This window comes from Patagioenas fasciata, chromosome 1, assembly GCF_037038585.1.
Source record: "Patagioenas fasciata isolate bPatFas1 chromosome 1, bPatFas1.hap1, whole genome shotgun sequence".
Lineage (NCBI taxonomy): Eukaryota > Metazoa > Chordata > Aves > Columbiformes > Columbidae > Patagioenas > Patagioenas fasciata.
Window position 1 is genome coordinate 181,940,453 of NC_092520.1, and position 20,485 is coordinate 181,960,937.

General features: G+C 35.8%; 1 long non-coding RNA gene across 3 annotated transcripts in view; it reads right to left on the reverse strand.

Moving 5' to 3' along the window:
• Positions 1 to 12,589, reverse strand: part of LOC139827083 (uncharacterized) — a 42,124-nt gene extending 29,535 nt beyond the window's left edge. For all 3 annotated transcript variants that reach the window (XR_011737273.1, XR_011737274.1, XR_011737275.1), the window contains exon 1: positions 12,461 to 12,589. This is a non-coding gene — a long non-coding RNA (uncharacterized lncRNA). The remainder of the gene's footprint in view (positions 1 to 12,460) is intronic.
• Positions 12,590 to 20,485: the final 7,896 nt, after the last annotated feature.

Here is a 20,485-nt window from a genome sequence, read left to right on the forward strand (position 1 = left end):
CTTCTAAATTTATTGTATTTCTAAGTCATTTCAAGAATTATTATTCTGTTTAAATATACTCCTATCTGTTATAAACTCACATAAATATTTAGGTTAAACAAACATCTTCAAAATGTTTCCCTACAATCAGTAAAAGACCCTTCCCAGAGAAATACAGCTGGATGTTTTGAAATCCAGCATGATGAACTGTGAAAATACAAACAAAAAATTGTTAACTGCACATTCCAACTAAGCTGCATTTTTGAGGCAGTATTTCCATCCTCTGAAATGTAGCTGTTTATACTGCAACGGCTCTGGCAAAATGTGCAGTCCTTGGTGGATGGCTGATTGCTGACCAATGAGGATTGTAAGAGATTTTAGTATTTAGCCTGCTAGAACTGAAGATCTCTAAAAAGAGAAGGGGTAAAGGATGAAAGGTAAGGCTAATTGTGCTTTATTTTAGCTGACTACAATTTATGTCTTCATCAGAGCTAGTGCTCATCTGTTGTGTTCATGGAGAGTTCAATCAGTGGAGCCCAGGGAACGATTCGTACTGTCCATAAGCAGTTGTCTGTGTTGATCAGATGGATTTCATCTTGAAAGCCACTTAACTATGTGTGGTCAGTGATATGTAATTTTTTTCAAGGTGTAGGAAAAGTAATTATTGCTATGAAAATTTACTTAATTGCTTCTTAGATAGCAGCATGCTTAAAGAGGCATTAAATAGATAAAATCTAAGTATGATTATTATCTAAGCAAGATTATTATCTGAGTAAGATTATTCTAGATTCACTGCATCAATACTAGGAATCATTACTTCTAAGCAATAAATGGGATACACCAAACATGAAGATTTCTTTTTCTATGTTAAACAACTGTCAGAAAGGATGATTTCTCATTTTTGGTCTTTTTTTAAGTTCACAGAATGAATTTACTTGGAAAGAATGGTTGGATATAAATTTTTACCTCAGCAAATTTTATAGGATTTCTCTGATCATTGCAGAGAACAATGATGCAATTAAAAATGTCATGATTAAGCATAATGACCTAGGACAAGTTACATAACAGATGTTTTAGCTAGAGTAGCATATGTATTATACATCTGACAAGCTTCTGTCTCTACAAATCAGTACTTGTTTGCAAAGCCACTGAGAAATAATGTCTCAGTATGCAAACAGATATACAAGACAAAAAAAAAAAAAAAAAAAAAAAAAATCTCCAGGAAAAATAAGTTTACTACATAGTTTCAGCTGTTAAAGCACAACTACAATTTAAAAATGTAACAGATTTAAAGTATTTTTACCCTTTTGGTGCTATTCGTATCATCTGTGAGTAAATAATAGAAGTACATTTCAAGTCATTGCATTGAAATTTCTGTTTGTCAACAACAAAGCACTGCCTCGGGACCATTACAGAGCATTCCTCCTAAGCAGGCCATGCTGCGGTACATGCCTGACCTCTCACTGGGCAGCAGCTAAGGCAATGCTGGAATGGCTCCGTCAGCCACCAGTTGATTTTTAAGAGTTACATGACTACACCTGCACTATTGCAAGTTCTTTCACAAGATCCAAGATAAGAAATCATCACAAATATAATACCAGCAGAGCTACCAAGATAAGTGTGGATGGTAGAAAGTCATGAACTCTGTATGTCTACACTAGTTGCTACGGATTAGCTCAGTTTACTTCTGTGAGGTATATTGTCTTTACCACCACAGATTATTGCTTTTAAAATATTAAGTGGTACTTCATGAGGTCTAAATCTTCTGCATCCTCTGCAGTCTTTCTTTATATCTGTTCCTGTCTGTAACCAACAAGGACAGAACAAGTTTTTAATTTTTTTTTTTTTTTTTTTTTTTTGTGTAGAGACACACAGAACAAGAACTGTAGTATTATGGAGCAGTCAGAGAAGTGATACTCAAAGTGTGCACACATCGGATGTGTGGTCTAACACAGTAGGTAATAAAGACCTCTTTTTTTGTCCAATGGAATTCCTTTTACCTGCTTCCAAAGCAAAATGTGCAGGTATCTGGATAGAGTTCATCACTGAGGACGGTTTAGCTACAAGTACCTGATAGGTATTTTCTATCCTGTAAGCACAGATCTCTTGCTCATTAGCTGATTGCAACATTAGCAAAATTCTCCAAATCAAAGAACATCAGTTATGGAGCCAGGCAGGGGTAAGGAGTAGTTAGGGTAAGAAAAAGAAATCATAAATGCTTTTAGTCAGACCTCATTAGTAAGAAGTGTTAATTCTTCTTGTCCTTTGCATATCCGGGGCATTCACGTTACTGCTAATTTTCTGCTATGTGCTATTTAAATCCAATCAAAACAGAACTTTGCATAGGACTTGCCCTTTCCTGCTGATGGTGGGTTTTCAGTGGTCTAAGAGAGGCATCATAGATCTAAAGTTTAAGCTTTAAATTCAAGAGACAAGAAGTTACAGGTGGATCAAAGGCTTCTGACTAGGGCTCAGCACCAAATGAGAATGAATCCAGAATGGACAGTACCTATATCATTTCTCCTGAGCAAACACAAGACTGGTCCTCACACAAGTTAGGGCTGCCATTGACCTGCTTTGATTTGTGTCTGTCATGACCACAGGAGGCTGCTCCCACCAATGCGTTCCCACTGATACACTCCCACCTCATTTCCCTCAGGAACGCCTCCCATGCAGATGGCAGGAGTAGGAGATCTACATTGTTTGCTTTCCAGAAATGTCAATCACAAACACAGGAGCCATACATATCATCACAGTATATCTCAGTGTTAAGCCAGTTCTCCAGCTCTTTTGTGACCAAAAAAAAGGGATGACCAGTCACGCCATAGCTACATCAAAGATCAAAGCAGAAAAATGCCTTGAATTTCTCTGTTTATCAAGCTGCTACTAAGCTCCTTACCAAAGAATTCAGTGAATCATGGCTGGAGCTCTGAGCAAACTGTAAAATTTGGAACTAGAAGATGGAAATAGTGAATATTTATGCTTATTATACTGTGAAGGAGTAAAAGTTACCCTGCTCAACTAGAATATGCCAGATAATAGAACCATGGCATGCCTACTTAAGTAACAGATATTTTAATAATAAATGTTGATATTAAAAACACATCTGAAATAATGAATTTATACAAAGTTGCTACTGCCCACTATTAGATGTTGCTAAAGTGAATGGAGTAAATGGAAGCAGATGACTGTCTGCATATGTCCAATATTAATACCCAGGATTTAATACCTACATCTAGTTTATTCAGAGATAAATCTTCATTTCAAATAATTACAAGCTCTTTTACTGTCTGGTTTTAGCTTTCCTGAATTGCAATCAGAACAAGATCTGAGTGTGTATCTGGTTTTCAGTTTCCTTTTTCTTTCAATGTTATTATTTAGTAATTCAGCTGAGATGGCTTGAAATTAAATTTAACAAAAATTATATTAAAGTGGAACAACAATCACTAGACCATAATAAAAAAAAAAAAATAAAAAGAGTTATGCTTGTTGATTTGGTGGAATAAAACAATTAAAGCAGCCCATTGAGATTAAGAGCAACTAAACAGATCTCTGCCATAAAAGTTGTCTCTACTTACTTTAAATGGGGGCCATTAATTTATTCTGTTAGTATGTGCTATAGGATGGTGCAACAGGGAGCGAAACAGGGAATCATAAGCTTTGTAACACAGGAGACATCAGAAGAAAAACGTTGTCTGTGGACACCCATCTCTGCAGATCATGGCAACCAGAGTCATCAGCTCTTTTAACAGAAAATGAATTCCATGCATTCATGGCTATATTATATGTTTACAAGGAAATCAAACTTAGAAAACTTCATTTAAAGCAAGTCACACCATTCCCCTATTCTTAATAATTTCAACAGGAAAAAGGCATGCTCTCCTTGGTCCTCAGCCATATTGGAGTGTGTGCTTACAGAAGGCTGATCTAGATTTAGCTCCTGTTTTCCTTCTCTTTATCATGCACACCATATTTAGCCTCTAAATATACATTTTTTCTCTTTTAATTTCCTCATTGTTTTCTTTTAAAACCATCTTTTAAATATTGAGCAGTGTGAAGTAATAGCCATAAAAGCACAACATATTACTGGGTAGTTGAAATCTGATGTTTCTTCACTGTTTCAGTGCAGCAAATCGCCAAACCAGCTCTGTCAGGATGAACAATTCTCGATGACTCCCTGGGATTTGTTACAGTGAAGCTAGACTGCACTGGGAAAGTACTGACAGATTTTTTACTGCTTTTTCATGCAATTAAAAGAATGGAAACAAAGTGAATGAACACCACACAATCCCCTGCTCTCTTCAGAGAGCGTCCCACAGAACTGTCTGCAGATGACTGGTGGCCCACCGAGCTCAACTGAGGAGCAGCTGTAAGAGAGGTGGTTTTGCAATAAGCCAGTGTTGCTTGCAAGTTAAATATGCATTTCAAAATGCATTTTTCTCCCACATAATTTACATTCCACACAAAACTCACATAGACTTTTCTTTTATTAAATTTTCTGCATTTAAGAGTCCTTATAAAATCATGATAATCCATGTGTTTTCACATTCTACCAACCCACAGAATCATTTCGCAGCGTTTTAGGAGTAATGCCCAGGTCACCTAAAGAAGCAGCATGTTGATATTTCTTAAATTAGGACACTAAACAGAAAAAGTACAATAGGCCTTTTTGGCATTAATATTGATCTAAATATTATAAGACATAATGGTATTCAAACTGGGTTTTATTTTTTTTCCTTTCTTATTTATGAACTATTTTTTAGACTATACAATTTCATAATCTGATTTACTCATTTATAGCAACATCGGTTACATTGCTGTTTAATACAGATTAAAGCGTTTTTGCACTCACAGTCAATGAAGGGACGGTTATGTTATGCACTTTCTGATTATGGATATAAACAGGCTGAAAATTATGTGGCTTATTATGCAGATGACATAAAAAAAAGAAAAAAAGAAAAAAGAAGTAGTTAGAAAGTAAAGGCAGGAACTTCCTGTGTCCTAGATACAGAGATACCTCTCCTCTCTGAATAGGCTTCACAGTATACATTTGTTTCAATGCTAGTTTTCCAACAACAGCCTATTTGAGAAACCACACTAATATTCAAAACATTTTCGGATTTTTCTATTTTCTTGTCCTTTTTGGATTTTTTTTTTTTAAATAAAATCTGTTTTCCTCAAAGTGGTTTTAACCACTGCAGTGATCCATAATCAAGCAATCAAGATGCTGCAGCTCTAAACGTGAACTGGCTGCACCAACACTGAGAAATCTGATGCTTTATGAGAACTGTTTTTTGCTTTCAGAATATTTCAGTTGTTTTTATTCTTTAAATTTTTAATTTTATTAAAATTTTTAATTTTATTTTATTGCTTGAAGTGTCCGTCTTTCTTCAATATTTATCATCACAAGCATTTATATCCATGCCTAATGCAGGATCAAGTTGTGAAAATCAAATGGATTTGACACAAGTACACAATGCAAATCTTACTAAAGGAAATGCACAGATCACAGTGAACCTTGAATCAGATTCACAATGAATGACCTGATGCACACTAAGGCCACTGAACTCCATTTTGGACTTAAAAATAGTATGCAGAGCATTTGTCATGGTTTAACCTGAGCTGACCATCACAACCACAACAGCCACTGGCTCACTCCCTCACCCCACCCCCAAATACATGAGAGAAGCAAAAGGGAAGGGAGAAACTCATGGATTGAAATAAACATAGTTTAATAAACTAACAAAATAATACTAATATACCACTCCTAATAATAAGATATGTAAAACAGAAGATAAAATATAAAATAAAAGCTACTCAATGCAATTCCTCACAAACTCTGTCTTCACCAAGCAGCCTGTCCTGGGAAGCAGCACCCTGGTCCTGAACAGCTGATCCTGGAGGAGGAAGAAAAAAGGCAGAAAGGCCCAGAGGCCCCTGCAAAATGGCAGGATGGTAAAAAACCAGACATGAGGAAACTCCCAAATGGAACTCCACCAAAGCAGAGCAGAACTGGAACCGATCTCTGCCTCTCTAGCTGAAAAATCTGACTCTCCTTAAATATGAAGCATGATCCTAATGGCATGGAATATTCCTATTGATCAGTCTGGATGTTAGCCAAGCTCTGTCCCATCTGTGTCCCCCTTCCCAGCTGCCTCACACCTGGAGGCACAGAGCTCAGAAAGACCTTGGCTCCTAGACAACAACTAAGAGAACAATAAGGTCTTCAATTCTTTTTGTTCCAATGCAAAGATACTGGAAAGTTACTTGACAAAAAACATTAACTCTGTCCTGGGATGTTATCTTCTGTTCTCAAACTAAATCCAACCACCCACAATGCTAGCTGTGAAAAGTAAGTTTCTAACTGCATGAAAAAAATTAACTTGCTTTCAGTAAAACCAGTGTAGCATTGTATATTTATGTATGTATATATATGACTTTAAGTCTGCCAAAATACATCTAAATTGTTATAGCCTTATCATGATTATTTTTAGCAACATATGTTGCTAAATATGGCATGAAATCAAATTAGTCAAACTATTCAAGCAAATGTAATGAAACCATCTACCTTTAGGAAGAACTACTTTCTAATTAAAAAGTAGAAATGTCATTAAAATCAGCAACACTGAAACATTTGCTTTTAACCACAGAAAACTTAAAATTATTTACTTTCCTTCAGAGTTGTTTTCCCAGCTGTGCTTAACTGTAATTATGTCGTGTTTATTCTAGTAGAAAGATAATTTTTTTTAGACATTAGTACAATAAACAGTTTAGACTTCAAAGACCTTCCCAGAGCTTCTGTTTAAAAAAGACAGAGTTATAACTACAGGCCCTATGGGCATTCCAAAATGGTCTGAGGGTGGTACCCCTGTTGTAAGGATTGTAACCTATAAAATTAGTAAGCTTATGAAACATCAGATACATATATGTGTGAGAGAAAATTGTCTGTTGAATAAAAAAACCCTTTAACAGATGAGATCTGATCAGATCTGAAAGCTGATGTAAGCTACATTCAATTTTTAAAGGCATTCTTAATAGTTATAGTAATTTATTAATGAAACAAAATAATTATAATATGGTTGAGGGTTTTGCATTCTTTTATTTCAAGGTGATAAGATTAAGTAAGGTACGATTTTAAAAGAAAAACACACCCATCGTGACTTGTTTTTTAATATCTATTTTTTTAATATTTGTTTTTAGGATGACCAAAAAAAAGTATCCCTCAACTAATTACACCTGCTTATAAGCCAGAAGTCCGGTCTAGTCTGATTTCTTGGGCTCCCTTTATAGTCAGGATCACCTTCAGAAGGAGATGCATCTTTCCTCTTCTGAAGAAATCATTGTTACTTTCAAACAAAGCCACTGTGTAGTCCTGGGCTGCAACATCGATAACAGAAGTTTTCCAATCTATATCACCCCCTGCACAAAAAATGAAGTAGTTTACATCTGCCCAAACCAAGTTTCTGTTTCCTAGGCATTCAGCCATTTTCTTCTTACTCATCCACTTAGACTGCGGTTTCCCCTCAGATCTTAAGCACCAACTCCCTCTAGAAGTTCAATAACATGAAAATGACCACAAAGACGAGTGGCAGCATGGGGACATCGGCCATTGCATAGGCTCGGTGATACCAATGGACCTCATGCTGTGAGTAGTGTTTTGGTGGTTTGGGGGATGTCCACCACACAGTATAAACTATTTCATATTTTTAAAACACAAGCTTCCTGATCTTGCTCTTCCAGTTCAGAATAATACAACTGAACAAGGCAGCAAGATTTGCCACAATGTTATAAACTGCAGCATGCATTTCATAATGCTGTAATTGTCTCTTTTTTCTTTTAATTTGCTTCTTTGAGGTTTAACCTAGTTGTCATATCTTGAGTACTAATAAGAGTGCCAAGAATCTTCATATTATTCAGTCAAAGAAAATTAATGAAGTCTTCAAGAAAAATAGCCTATGGTTTAACCATGCTATAATAACCAAAGTAAATAAAATGCCTGGCACTTTCCAATACATGGTTTTCACAGATAACTTTATTTGACCAATTCAGCTTTTTATTCATGAAGTCTTTAGGATCAAATATTGTTCCAGGAAGGTTTGTGACCAACAGTAGAGAGGCCAAAAGGTAAAGGTTTTTGTAGTGTCACAATGAACCCACTGATTAGCATGAGCAAGAATATATGTAAAAGAGAAAAGCAATGAGCTGCAGAACACAGCATAAGGCAGCTTTTCAAATGCTTTACTATCTCTAAAGGGACAGTTTAGCACAGTAAAATAGATGTTTACTGAATGACAAAAATACAATACCTTCAAAGTAATAAGACATAAAAATTGTATCTTTGCTGTCGTTTAAAACAGAAAAGAAGAAATTAAGTGGGTAAAAATTGTGCCAAAGACTGTATCAAAATAATTCATCCAGCAAGTTTTTCCTCAGGGGTGCAGAAGAGATGAAATTATTGATTGACAGTTAATCTATGTTAAGTTTGCATATTGCTATATGGAAGTGGGAGAAAATATGACATTGATTAGAAAACTAGAGTGTTTTCTAATCAATGATTAACAGAGATTAGGATATGCCACTATATGCGGATATTTCAATAGATATTCTAAACGTCTTCCATGGACAGTTTTATTCTTTAGAAATTCCTGTTTCTAAATGGGAATCATCTGGAGCTCTTCCGCTTTGGGAAGCCAAGGCAGGGTAGTAGTTAGGTATGAATCCACACCTCAGCCAGGTACACTCCAAAGAGTTGAAAATCTAGAAATATCCAGTTCCACTCCATTTCCATCCTAAATCCAATGTAAGCGAAGTCAAACTTTTAGAGAAAAGAGCTACCTTCTACAAAAACCCTTCTACATAGGAAACTGATGTGATGTAATTCTTACACTGCAAGTTGATACTCCTAGCATATGGTCATATACTATTTTCCCCATGTTGAAAAGTTCTCACAGTAAACATCATCTTCCCTGATGGGAATTAGACAGTAAAACCATACAAAGGCATGGTTGTCTCTTAAAAAAATGAGGATGGTTTGCAAATTTAGTAAGAATGGATAGGTTCATACTACTTCATGAAAAATGTTCTTCATTTATACATAGATTTCTCAAGAATATTAAGAGATTTCTTAAGAATATTGTTCAAGGTTGTTTGTTTATTTGTTCAATTATAAATCAGACCATAAGTATTTACAGGCAGAGGCACTGAAAACAACAAGCTTCTGGCAGACAAGATGTGACTGAACATACTGCATGAGGACTGGTAATATTAATCTTCACTGTTTAATACAGCAACCCAAAGAGGCCATCTGTCTGTCATTTGCAAGCGTTTCATAAAACCTACTGAAGCATAGATTTGAATGGTTTGTTGGAACTGGGATAAGAACCAGGAAAAAAGTCATTGTATTAATTATACTCATCCCTAATTGCTCATCCTTTAGGAAATAAACAATACAGTTTCTACTGAACATGAAATAAAAATGTTTAAAAATGCAGATGGGTGTGTGGGCACAATCAGTCACTTACAGAATGCTTGAAGAAATTCATGCCTGACATGTGAATCCCTTATCCAATTATTTGTTCTGCCTGCTCTTGATTTATGGTAATTAAAACCAAAGTTGTTACTTTATATGAATACTTCATTATTAATAAGAGACAAAATAGGCAGAAAGGTTTACAAAAAATGGTGTTTTATTAAGCAAGGGCAACCTGACTCTTGCAGCCTGAAATGATTTGAGCATCGTGAGGAGCAGCAGTGCTCAGCACACGATACTGGTTCACTGGGATCACTAATGAAAAGGAAGTACTGAGAGAGAAAAACAAAATCAAGGCAACAGGAAGGTCAGTGTACATGACTCACATTAGCTCTTTGCTCCCTGCAATTGTCTGCTGAACAAATTTCAGGTCTGCATAAACACATGGAGAAACCATATAAAGATACTTTTGCTCCTAATCCCGAATGTATTATTTTTCCTCTTGATCTTGGAGTCTTTGTCATTTCTATTATGTTCCACTTATTCTGTTTTACAGGCAACTAGCTCCCTTTCAGTGAGCAAGGAGCGGTAATTAGCGGTACTGTCAAATTTATGTCTACCAGGGGCTTTAATTACTGTGGAAGAGGCCTATTTAGCAGGCAACCAGATCTGGGACACACTGTTGTGATCCAAATCTTATAGTACTTCATTATCAGGTTCATATTATAGAAAAGAAAATGCTCCTAAACTTGATATCTCAACTGATATTTGTTGCATTGATATCTATTTCTTTTTTTACAGTATCACAGTCCCTCCTGAGATGAATGAAAGGAGTGAAAACATTCCATAACCTTTTTACCTGTTCTCTGAAAGGATGAGTTTCCATTAGGTAGCTGCTTTCAGAGCCAGACAAATCCTCAGACAACTCATTGCGATCAGATCATTAGAAGACGTACCAGAGACTAGGATGATTATAGCTTCCCCTTTCTCTCCTGCTAGCATTACTCAGCACCACTTGTGCCTGACAACCCCATTCACAGCACGTCTGGCTCAATCCCTAAATCAGACATTTTTTCCTAATTAATTGATGACTGTTCACAATATGTTTTCTACTATTCTAGTCTCGTCTCTCATTAGCAGAAGGGATTTTGATTGGCTTTTGATCCAGAGAAGCATATTTTACTTTAGTCTGTTAGATTTGCAAATAGGACCCATTGTTAGAAATAGACTTGCAGAATATTAGATGTGTGGAAGATTGTCTTGCACAGCGGTGGCCAAAAACTCAGATGCTGCCCGGCAATTACAGTTCTGCAGGACGCTTAGATGGAAGTAGAATCATAGAATAGTTTGGATTGGAAGGGATCTTCAAAGGTCATCTATCTCAACCCCCAAATAGAAAGTTATTTTAAAGGTGATTAAGAGTATGTGTACATGACCACATTAAGACACTCAATGTGCTCCTACAAATATACCAAAACAAAGCAATAGCCCACTCCTATGTTACTACCCACAGCATGTCAGCTAGTGCCTTCCCAGTTTAATCAAAGATTCTCAACCTCTACGCTCATCACAAACACTAGATATTATAAGGAAAGTATTTTGGACCATTCCCAGAAACAGATTAAAAGAGATTGCACAATCTAGGGTGGTTCCACACCATTGAAGTACAGCATACAGGGGTTTTCAGACTGCAGGTCTTCAGGACTGGACTACATCTTTGTCACAATTCTGGAGAACAAGAATGTAAAAGCTCCTATAAGCATACAGAATTTGATGGCTCCTGCTCTCCTGTTAATGGTGGTCTTCCTTTCTGACAACTTTAAAGCCTTCTAGTGAGATAAATGTTTCTGAAAAATTTTCTGTGAGATGAAATTATAATCAATTTTTCTACCTGATTCACATCCCATGGCATTTTCCTGGGCAAACAGAAATGTAAGGTATTTTAGAGACCTTCAGGACATAGGATGATAAATTGCATGAAATTTCAAGGAAAAAAAATATCCTTTTGATCAAAACCAACATTCACAGTACCTATATCAGAAGCTGAGAGACTGTACATGAAATGCAAGTAGTCCAAAGCATTGCAAGATGAACAGTGTTGAAATATATGCTATTTTTACTTCCAGCTCATTGAAGTCCTCCATTGCTATTAACAAACTGAACAAAATATTTCTAATTTATTGCTATTACCAGTAGACAATACAGCCTAAATATTTATTACATATATAGCAATGTATGTAATACCTGACAGACATTCCCTAACAACTTCCAAATTCTAAAACAAATAAGTGAGATTCTACACTAGCACGTATTCAGAGTCTACATCAATGGACATGGATGGTATATCTACCATCAATTAAGACAAGATTGTGGTTCTAAAGATTAAACTTCAGCATTCCTGCTCTTAACTGTGGCTCTGTTAAGCAGTAAAAATAGAAAGGTATCAGATGACAAGTCTTGACTAATTTTCCCAGGAAAGATTATAAAATGAAGAAAGCTATTTTTCTTAAGGGAGTGGATTTCTGTTTTAGCTAACTATTCCACTCAATTTCAACAGCTCTTCTGAAACTTTTAACTTACTTTTCTTTCCACTCCTAATAGCATTTTCTCTTGCAAATGTGATAGAATTCTGTCAGTATTCTCCTCCTGTTTTCCTAAAGATTAGAGCATTGAACTGTTTTGAGAGGCCAATTGTTTTCCCCTAAAAAGGAAAAAAATAGTTTCTCCTGATACAAAGACACTCTCAACACAAGGACTACCTTACCTATGATCGATAATATGTTAGAATATTTTACTGAGAAGTTGTTCAGCAGACTGTCCACTCCATTTTAGTGTTACAAAGACAGAGGAAGCAAGCTTTCAGCTTGCACGTGGATAAGAGTTCAGTTTTCAGTTCCTACTTTCCCATAGTAGAGGTCTAGCTAGAAAAGCTTTCGTTTTCTGCTCAGCTCTTTATTTCCCTTAAAATTGGCTTTACAACCCTGCTTTTAATAATTATAAAGCAATAGTTACCTGCTTTCTCATAGTGTATCTCTCTTCCTATGCCTTCACTTCTTCCTCATTCCCTCATTCTTCATTCCCAGGCTCACAGCTTGGACTCCAGCCCAAATCATTTCGTTCCAGGCCAGAATTATCCATCCACAGTGTGTACAAAGGGCAGAGAGATTGGGGCAGAATAAATCCTGCAGCATTGTCTGTATGCTGCAGAGTCTTGCTCAGCTTGTCATACAGCACACACATACGGAAAAGCCTAACTCATTGAGGGGCTACTTTCAGCTTCTGGTTGAAGGAACCCTTGTAGGTAGCTCTGCAGAAGCTTCTTTCTGTGGATCTCCACATCTCTGTCACATGTAGTGTTTCCAGGAGGAAAAAGATAGAAGCTGTGAGAAACTCAGAGAGAAAGACATAAAAATTTCAAAATCCCATGTACTACAGAGTTCAGGTCCCAGCACAGAAATGCTCCATGGCAAGAATATTACAGACGTTCAAGCATTTTGGTTTTGGTTTAATGGTCAATCTGAAATATTTGTTGATCAAAATGTTTTATTTGAAAGTTACAATGTCTAAAATTGCAAACAAATAGAAACATTTCTTCAGAAACAGCTAACAGAATCTTCTTAATACTTTCATTCTCTTCATATAGAGCTACTGCAACTCATGCTGCAGCCAGCATATACCTTTAGCCAGCCAAAAACTGCTTGCTTTTTTTAATATGTAATCTATTATTGCCCCGTTGCAAATAGCACTTTAATCACACATTCAGTGGAATTGTGAATGTAGTGCTGATGTTTCTCCATGACAAACCTGTTGAACTGTACCATCTTCCTGCTTTATGTTCAGTCAAGTCCCTCTAATGCAGCAACAAACTCATTCTCTCCAGTGGTTCATGAACTCCACATTGAATAATAAATAACAGAAAAGAATGCCAAGGTTTCTACTCAGGAAATTATTTACAGAGATGCTGCTGATGCAGGGGGGGCAAGAAGTCAAGCTGTGTATATCTACCATCAAATTTTCTTGTACTGCCTTTGAAGTACTGCTTTGTGCAATCTCACTTTCGAATTCCCTGACAATAATATCCTTGCATTGTCTGTATTTTTTTCCATACAGCTGAACATGTGCTAACTCAAAAAGAAAGCTGCCATGAAGTGTTTCTCCTGATGCAGCTAAGTCCAGCCTGAATCAACACAACCTGTCTGTCTGCAAGCCTTAGTGCTGTAGGTATCTTGGTCTGAATTCCCTTTCCCCAATATACACATGTACAAAGAGACACCTGGCCACAACACCCCAAAGACTGGTTCCTGTCTTCTAACATATTTCAGCTTTAATATTTCCAGTCCACCACCAGCCTATTTCTGGGCTATGACTGGCTGTATAAGCTAGAAAGGAAAGAAGGACTGAGAACAAGTAATAAATATCATCTGCCATGCAAACACAGGTTTTTCTCTGTAACTATTAATAACTTGGAAGGAAGTGCTGATGAGGCACTTGTCCACACTCTAGAGCACATGTCCCTTGCTGCAGGTTCCACTTCAGGGCTCAAAGAATAGAGTTTTATGATATTCAAACCAATCTCACAGCCTGCTTTTACTCTGTACCTCTCCATCTTATTTTCCTGGTGTACTGGCACTTGTCTGACTCCCCAGTAATTCAATTCAACTCACTGAAACAGCAGCCTTTGGAAACAGTGGAGGGTTTTTTTCCCCCTGGTTTAGTCTTCTGATGGTTTGGGAAGCTAACTCAGCTTTCAGAGGGCTGGAGGGAAGCAGCAGGGATGTACAGTCAAATAGGTAATGGAAGGACACCACTGTTTCTGTAAAACCACCTAATAGGTGAGTGGGTGATAAGATGCCATACATTAAGGGGCTCCTCATTCTCTTCTTGCAATTTTCACCTCTTTTGGAAGTAAGGTAGAGTTTATAATAAAGGCTCCTTCCCCAGAATACTTTATCTTCATAGAAAAGCGACATAAGAACAAAGTTTGTTGTTTTGGTTTTGGTTCTTGTTTGTTTCTTCATTTTTCAGAAGAGATTACTCACCTTGTTCTCTCCATGTATTACAATACTTTGTGCATACCAAATATACCTTTGGGAGAAAAAAATCACCTTTATATGTCCTCTGCATACAAGAATTTAAGCAGAAATCAGTGTTTCTAGTCAAATAAATATATGTAGCATTTTAGCAGTGACTGAATTCAATCCATAATTCAATCTACAAAATCCATACCCCTATTTTTAGACTAAAATTATAAATTAATAATGGTCCCTCACAGACCACATACAAAGAGATAAACTTTTAAGAGCCCTCATGCATCTTACCAAATGCCTCAGTCTTGCATTACCTAGAATGAAAACTACACTGCCTGGCCCAAGTTTCTTGTCCATTATTTTGTTAGATTCCTAACATTAACTTTGTCAGCGTTACCAATGAACTGTAATGTTCCTCTGCTTTTATTTAAATATGTTTTAGGTTAATTATAGTTTCTATTTCAAAAATATGTTTTAAAATAATTTAAAATAATGATGAGCCTTATTAAGATGCAATGAAAACTAAAATTCATGATTTACTAAATAGTCATGTTTATAGCATCAAAGAGCCAATCCCCATTTCCTGGTTGGAGGGTGCTTTTTAAACTTGGTACAGAATCAGTGGCAAAATATTTTTAATCTTTTATGTCATCTCTAGCTTCATCAAGATGATATGTTTCCATGTAAATGATTAAGAAGCTGAATCACAGGACCGGACAAAACCCTAATATTTCTCATTTTTCCAACCAGCATCAATTTCCTTTTCTCTGTTTAACAAGTTCATATTTGGTTTCATTTCTGGTTTTTGTTTGTCATAGTCTTTTGTCATTATTCAAAGGGAATTTCTATAACTCTGAAAAATGTCCAAAAAAGATCCCATACAAAGAATTTTCAAGAAGCTCTAGTGTAATTCGTGTTAAAAAAAAAAAAATAATGAAATGTGCATTCCATTCCATGGCAAATGCAAATGTTAAAAAATATGCAAGAAAACTGAACTTATATTAGAATTATTCTGTTGAAAGCAATTATTAGGAAACAGTGATGGCATAGGTGAGTGAATTGAACTCACTGTTAATTCTTTGTTCTAAAGCACATTCACAGATTTCCTCTCAGCTCTTGTCATAAAACATAGCCCTAATTGAAACTTAATAATTGTCATGAATTTAACTTTGTGTTGTTAATATGTATATTGGAGAGACTATTAATTGCACGTGTTCCTTGGAAGATAATAGCTAGCTATTCTATATTGATGCTCTCATATTTTACAAGCTATCAAAAATACTTTAGTTGATGGCTGGATTCATTCTACTGAGAACACTGCTGAGCTGTTGAATGACCTCCAAAAAATTGCATTGAATTATTTTTATATAGCAGTTTGTGAAGAGGTAGATCAAGAAAGTGTTTGACACTATGTCAAATACAAAGTACTGAATTAAATACCTAAAAACACATGAGGAAAACACTGCTGTATCACTAGTTTCCATGCATCAGTCAAAGTCATTGAAGTAGTACAAGTTTGCAGGAATTTTAAAGAAAGTTGAAAATGATAAAATATATTGGCTAATGGTCTAGAATGGGAAGTGACTAAAAATTAAATCATTTTAAGGGCATTGTCTTTTTCCCTGTGAATCAGATTATTTGGCTGAAAAACCAAAAGTCAAGAAAGTGATAAATCTTGTATTCTTCTTCTAGTTTAGAAATAAAAATGAGATGGAGAGGATCTATTAATTCTACATCTTCAAAAGACTTGGTCATCTCCTGATTCAGTTAGAGCTTTAAGCACAGTCAGTATTTCTTCCATATGACAGGGCAATTAAGGCACCTGATATTTTTATTGCTTTTATTAAAGAAGTGAAGAAGGATTTCTAATTCAATAGAAAGGAAATCTGGTTTGTGTATAAGTGGATTCTAATTTTCAGTCAAATGCAGCTTGCCACAACTTCCAAGATATATATTAGTTATTCAGTAATCAAGAAATATATAATTTACATTTTTTGATGTTGAAATCACTTAAAAACATTTATAAATACATGTAACACTGTAAATGTTGTTCAACTTCAAGAGATTTTATCTTTTGTATGTCAAGGTGAATCTTCAAGTTTAAAGATTACATTTAACTGAAAGTAAGATTCAAATTAGGTATATTTGGAATGTTATCATCCAGAACCTTAATTTAAATGTAAATGTGAAAAAAAAAGGTTAAAAACAAATACTTAAGTTTTCCTGATCATTGATTTAAATCATTTTTTATGATCAGTGAATTAAATCACTTAAATTTGATTTACAGGTATAGGGCACACAAAGGCTGAAGTGTGTATTTTGATAACAGAAAAATTATCACTAGACCATATTTGGAAGTGAAACAAGTAGAATTTTCTCTGAGAATCCAAATGTTGAACTGTTAATGTGGAAATATTAGACACAACCCTCACAATAAATAAAAATATCCTTTTCTTCACCTTTCAATAAATATATTGACTTTCCAAACAAGTAATCAAATAAATTAAATAACTAAGAAACTGTGTTTTCATTTCCAGTTGTAATGTTGTGATAGCACTGTATAAAGAGAATTTAATTATTCTTTTGGTTGTGGATCATTTAAAATGCTCCCTACAATCTTCTGGACTTCAAAGTCAGTAGGTTGTCAAATGCTCCAGTTTGTTAGAGATTAAACCAATGACATCAACCATAGCCTTTTTCTAATTACACAAATAATGTAAGCAGTAAAGCCCTGGATTACATTTCTTCCTAAAAGTAAGCAATCTGCTGTTCTAATTCTGGCTTGCACGAAGCTTGAATCAAATTATATGCATGTTAGACATATCCAGGATAAGCACGCAATTTCAGAATCAAAATAATTTCTTGCAATTGCGTGTTCCACTCTTTTTCAGAAAGACTCTGTTTCACGAATGTTTATTAGTCCTAAGCAAAGCTAGATCAATTTTTAATTAAGCATAAAAGAGAAATAGCTTTTTTACTTATTACATGCAGAAAGGCTTTTTTTTTTCCTGCTCAAACATATTCAATCTTGAATATAAATCCCTAAGCAGAGATGACTTACTGAGTCATGTGTTGGCTTGATGCAGCAGAAAAGCATAATAATGGATTTTGACATGGTTTTTCGTCAGGGTCGTCCTGAATTCTTAGCATCTTGGAAGAGCATCCTCTTCCACGCCTCTCTGTAAAATGCATGCATCAAAGACATAACTGGAGCCAGTGGCTCAAAAAGGAACCGTACCAAATCAAGGTGAAAAAACCCAGCGGTTACTATGGGCAGGATGTGTAAATATTGAAGCAAACTATCATGGGAAGTGGTGGACATTATTTCTTACTCCTGATAATTCATGCCTGAATACATTGCTGGAAAACACATCTTACAAGTAACTGCTGTTGCGGGGGCACCCATGTGAATCTCTGCCTGTTTGCACAGACAACACAAGAAGGCACCACAGTCCTGTCTTACGTTGAAGCATATGTAGTAAAGAAATAGTTAAAAGTTGAGTGTCACAGAAATTATCCTACCACTGGGTTCTGCCCCTTTTAAGTCAAATGATTTTCATTTATGCCACAATATTTAATAGGGCTTTATGTGTACGTCTGTGTTCTTGGAAATTCAGTACTCATTGATTAATGTTTTGATGATGGTAAATCTTAGTTTCAAATTTGGGAAATTAATATTTGATTAGTAGATATTTAAAAGGAAATTAAGTCTTTCTAAAAAAAAGTGTTCACCTTGCATTAAAGAGGACACCTGTGTTTTTATTTCTGTGCAAAGCTTAAGACATTTAGTTAAATACTCATTTCACTCACAAACAGAGACACCAAAAAAACCCTTAGGAAGTAAATAGTAGGAGTTTTTGTACTGTATTCAATTTCCGGTTTCCAGAGTTTTCTGCTCTTAATACATGTACAATTAGTTAGATCATTTTATTAACCTTTAAGGAAAGAATCATCACTGCAACATAATATACATGGTTCAAAAATTCCTTTAGAAGTTACACTTCTCACCTCAAAGCAGAAGAAACTACTACATAAATCTAGGAGGAAAATGGTGAGAAAAAGCCAATAAATGTGCATAATTCTTGTTTTCCTATTTACCTAAGGTCATTATTTGTCTCTGTTCTTCATATTTTTCATCTGCGAAAAGATTAGTCATAAGATCCATCTTCATTAAGCTCTTGCAAATCCATGTACACACTGATGAATAAGAGTTAAGCAGTATCACTATTATACTGCTCTTCAAATAACTCTTGGAAGGAACAAATGCTAAGCTCTGCAAATCAAACAGCATTTAAGAAAAATTAAACAATTGATTCTTTCCTCATTCTTTCATCCTGAAAAGTTCTAACATTACACTGTGGTCCCAAGGTGCCTGGCACAAAACACTACTTGCAAAGCACTTTGCCCTCTCTAACTGTCCATGACAAAGTAACCCAGGTTTGTCCCAAAAGTTATTCCTTTATGACTTGACTGTGAAGAGTAGAGGGCATTTCCCCAGGCAAGGGTTTTCAAGTTTGTTCACTTCAGCTTTCTCTGGGTTGTTTCCTGGTAGTTGGCCCTAAAAGTGTCATTACCTGAAAGTGGAACCTTTGCCTGAGAGGAAGGTAGATCCTCCTGCTTTTCTTGAACCTTGCATGGCTCCAGAGGGACTTTCCTGGCATCATATAACTTTTGAAAGTTGGTTGGAGAACTCTCTAAGGCAGAAGATAAGGACTTCACAGATGAAGCAAGCCAACCTAATGCCACAACAACAATTTCACTACCAGAAATGACCTACCAGTCATACCTGAATTTTTTTGTGACAATAGAGGAAAAGGTTTTCTTAGGTTTTAAAAGCTTACAAATATGCATAAATGTCATTGTGAATTAAGTGTTTCAAAGCAACAATTTACTACCATACAGTATACTAAACAGTTTGGAATGAGTGTACTTTCCCAGGCCAAACACAAACTCCTTAAAAGTAGAACTGTGTGTTCACACAAAGTCCAGCAGAGCTTCAGATCAGAGTTCAGAGTTCAGCACAGCAAGGAGTCTGCTAGAACTGTATTTAACCATAGTGGGTGGCTCACTATAAAACACCACCATGGCTTAAACTTGATATATCACTTTTAAATTACAAACAAAGTATCTTTCAACAGAGGAATTCATGAGGCTTAGTTTATTGTGGATCTTGCAATGCTGGATTTCTCCCTGTCATAGTAGCTCCAGTTTTTATTCCTGTAATGAGCCCCTTTCACCTGCCACAGTGCTACCCATCTCCCCACACAAACCCTCACTATCTGTGTCCTTCAAGCCCAGCACAGGGGCTGGTTCCCAGCTTAGCTGTGCTGAATTTCTTGGCAGCATTCATTTGGTGACTGGCCAGCAACAGGCCAAACAGAGCCGGCAACTCGCATTTTTTCTCCTAGGGAGAAATATGCACTAGCCGTAATATGCACTAAATTTTAATAACTCCATAAAAAAAGGTCTGTTCGTCTGAGAAATGTGATTAAGAGTGGACAGTAGAGTAACACTTTGTTCTCATGGAACAGAGATATACAGACACACAGGCAGAAGGATAGCATAGCCCTTATTGACTTAGAAAACCTGCGTGAAGATTCTGTGTTAATGAAACTCACACAAAGAAATTTGTATTCATCACCTTACACTTTCAAACACAAGCTTAGCAAGAGGGTTTTTTTTCCTGATTTTTTTTTTCCATTTAAAATCTATATAGGTGCATGGGAAAATAAGAAAAAAATCTGAAATACAAAAGAGGGCCACTGTTTTGTAGAATATCTGACAAACGACTTTGTGATGCTGATCCCACACACCAGATGGTATACTCCCATAACCAAAACTGATGTTGACATAAATATTGTCCATACTTGAAAATTTTAATTATTTTTGGATGCAAAACACATACACATTCTTTTTTATCTATGAGGCTTTTCCACACAACTTTGAAAAATGCAAATACTGCTATATCAAAATATTGCTTTTCATTTGCAAACATTCTTGATTAGTTAGT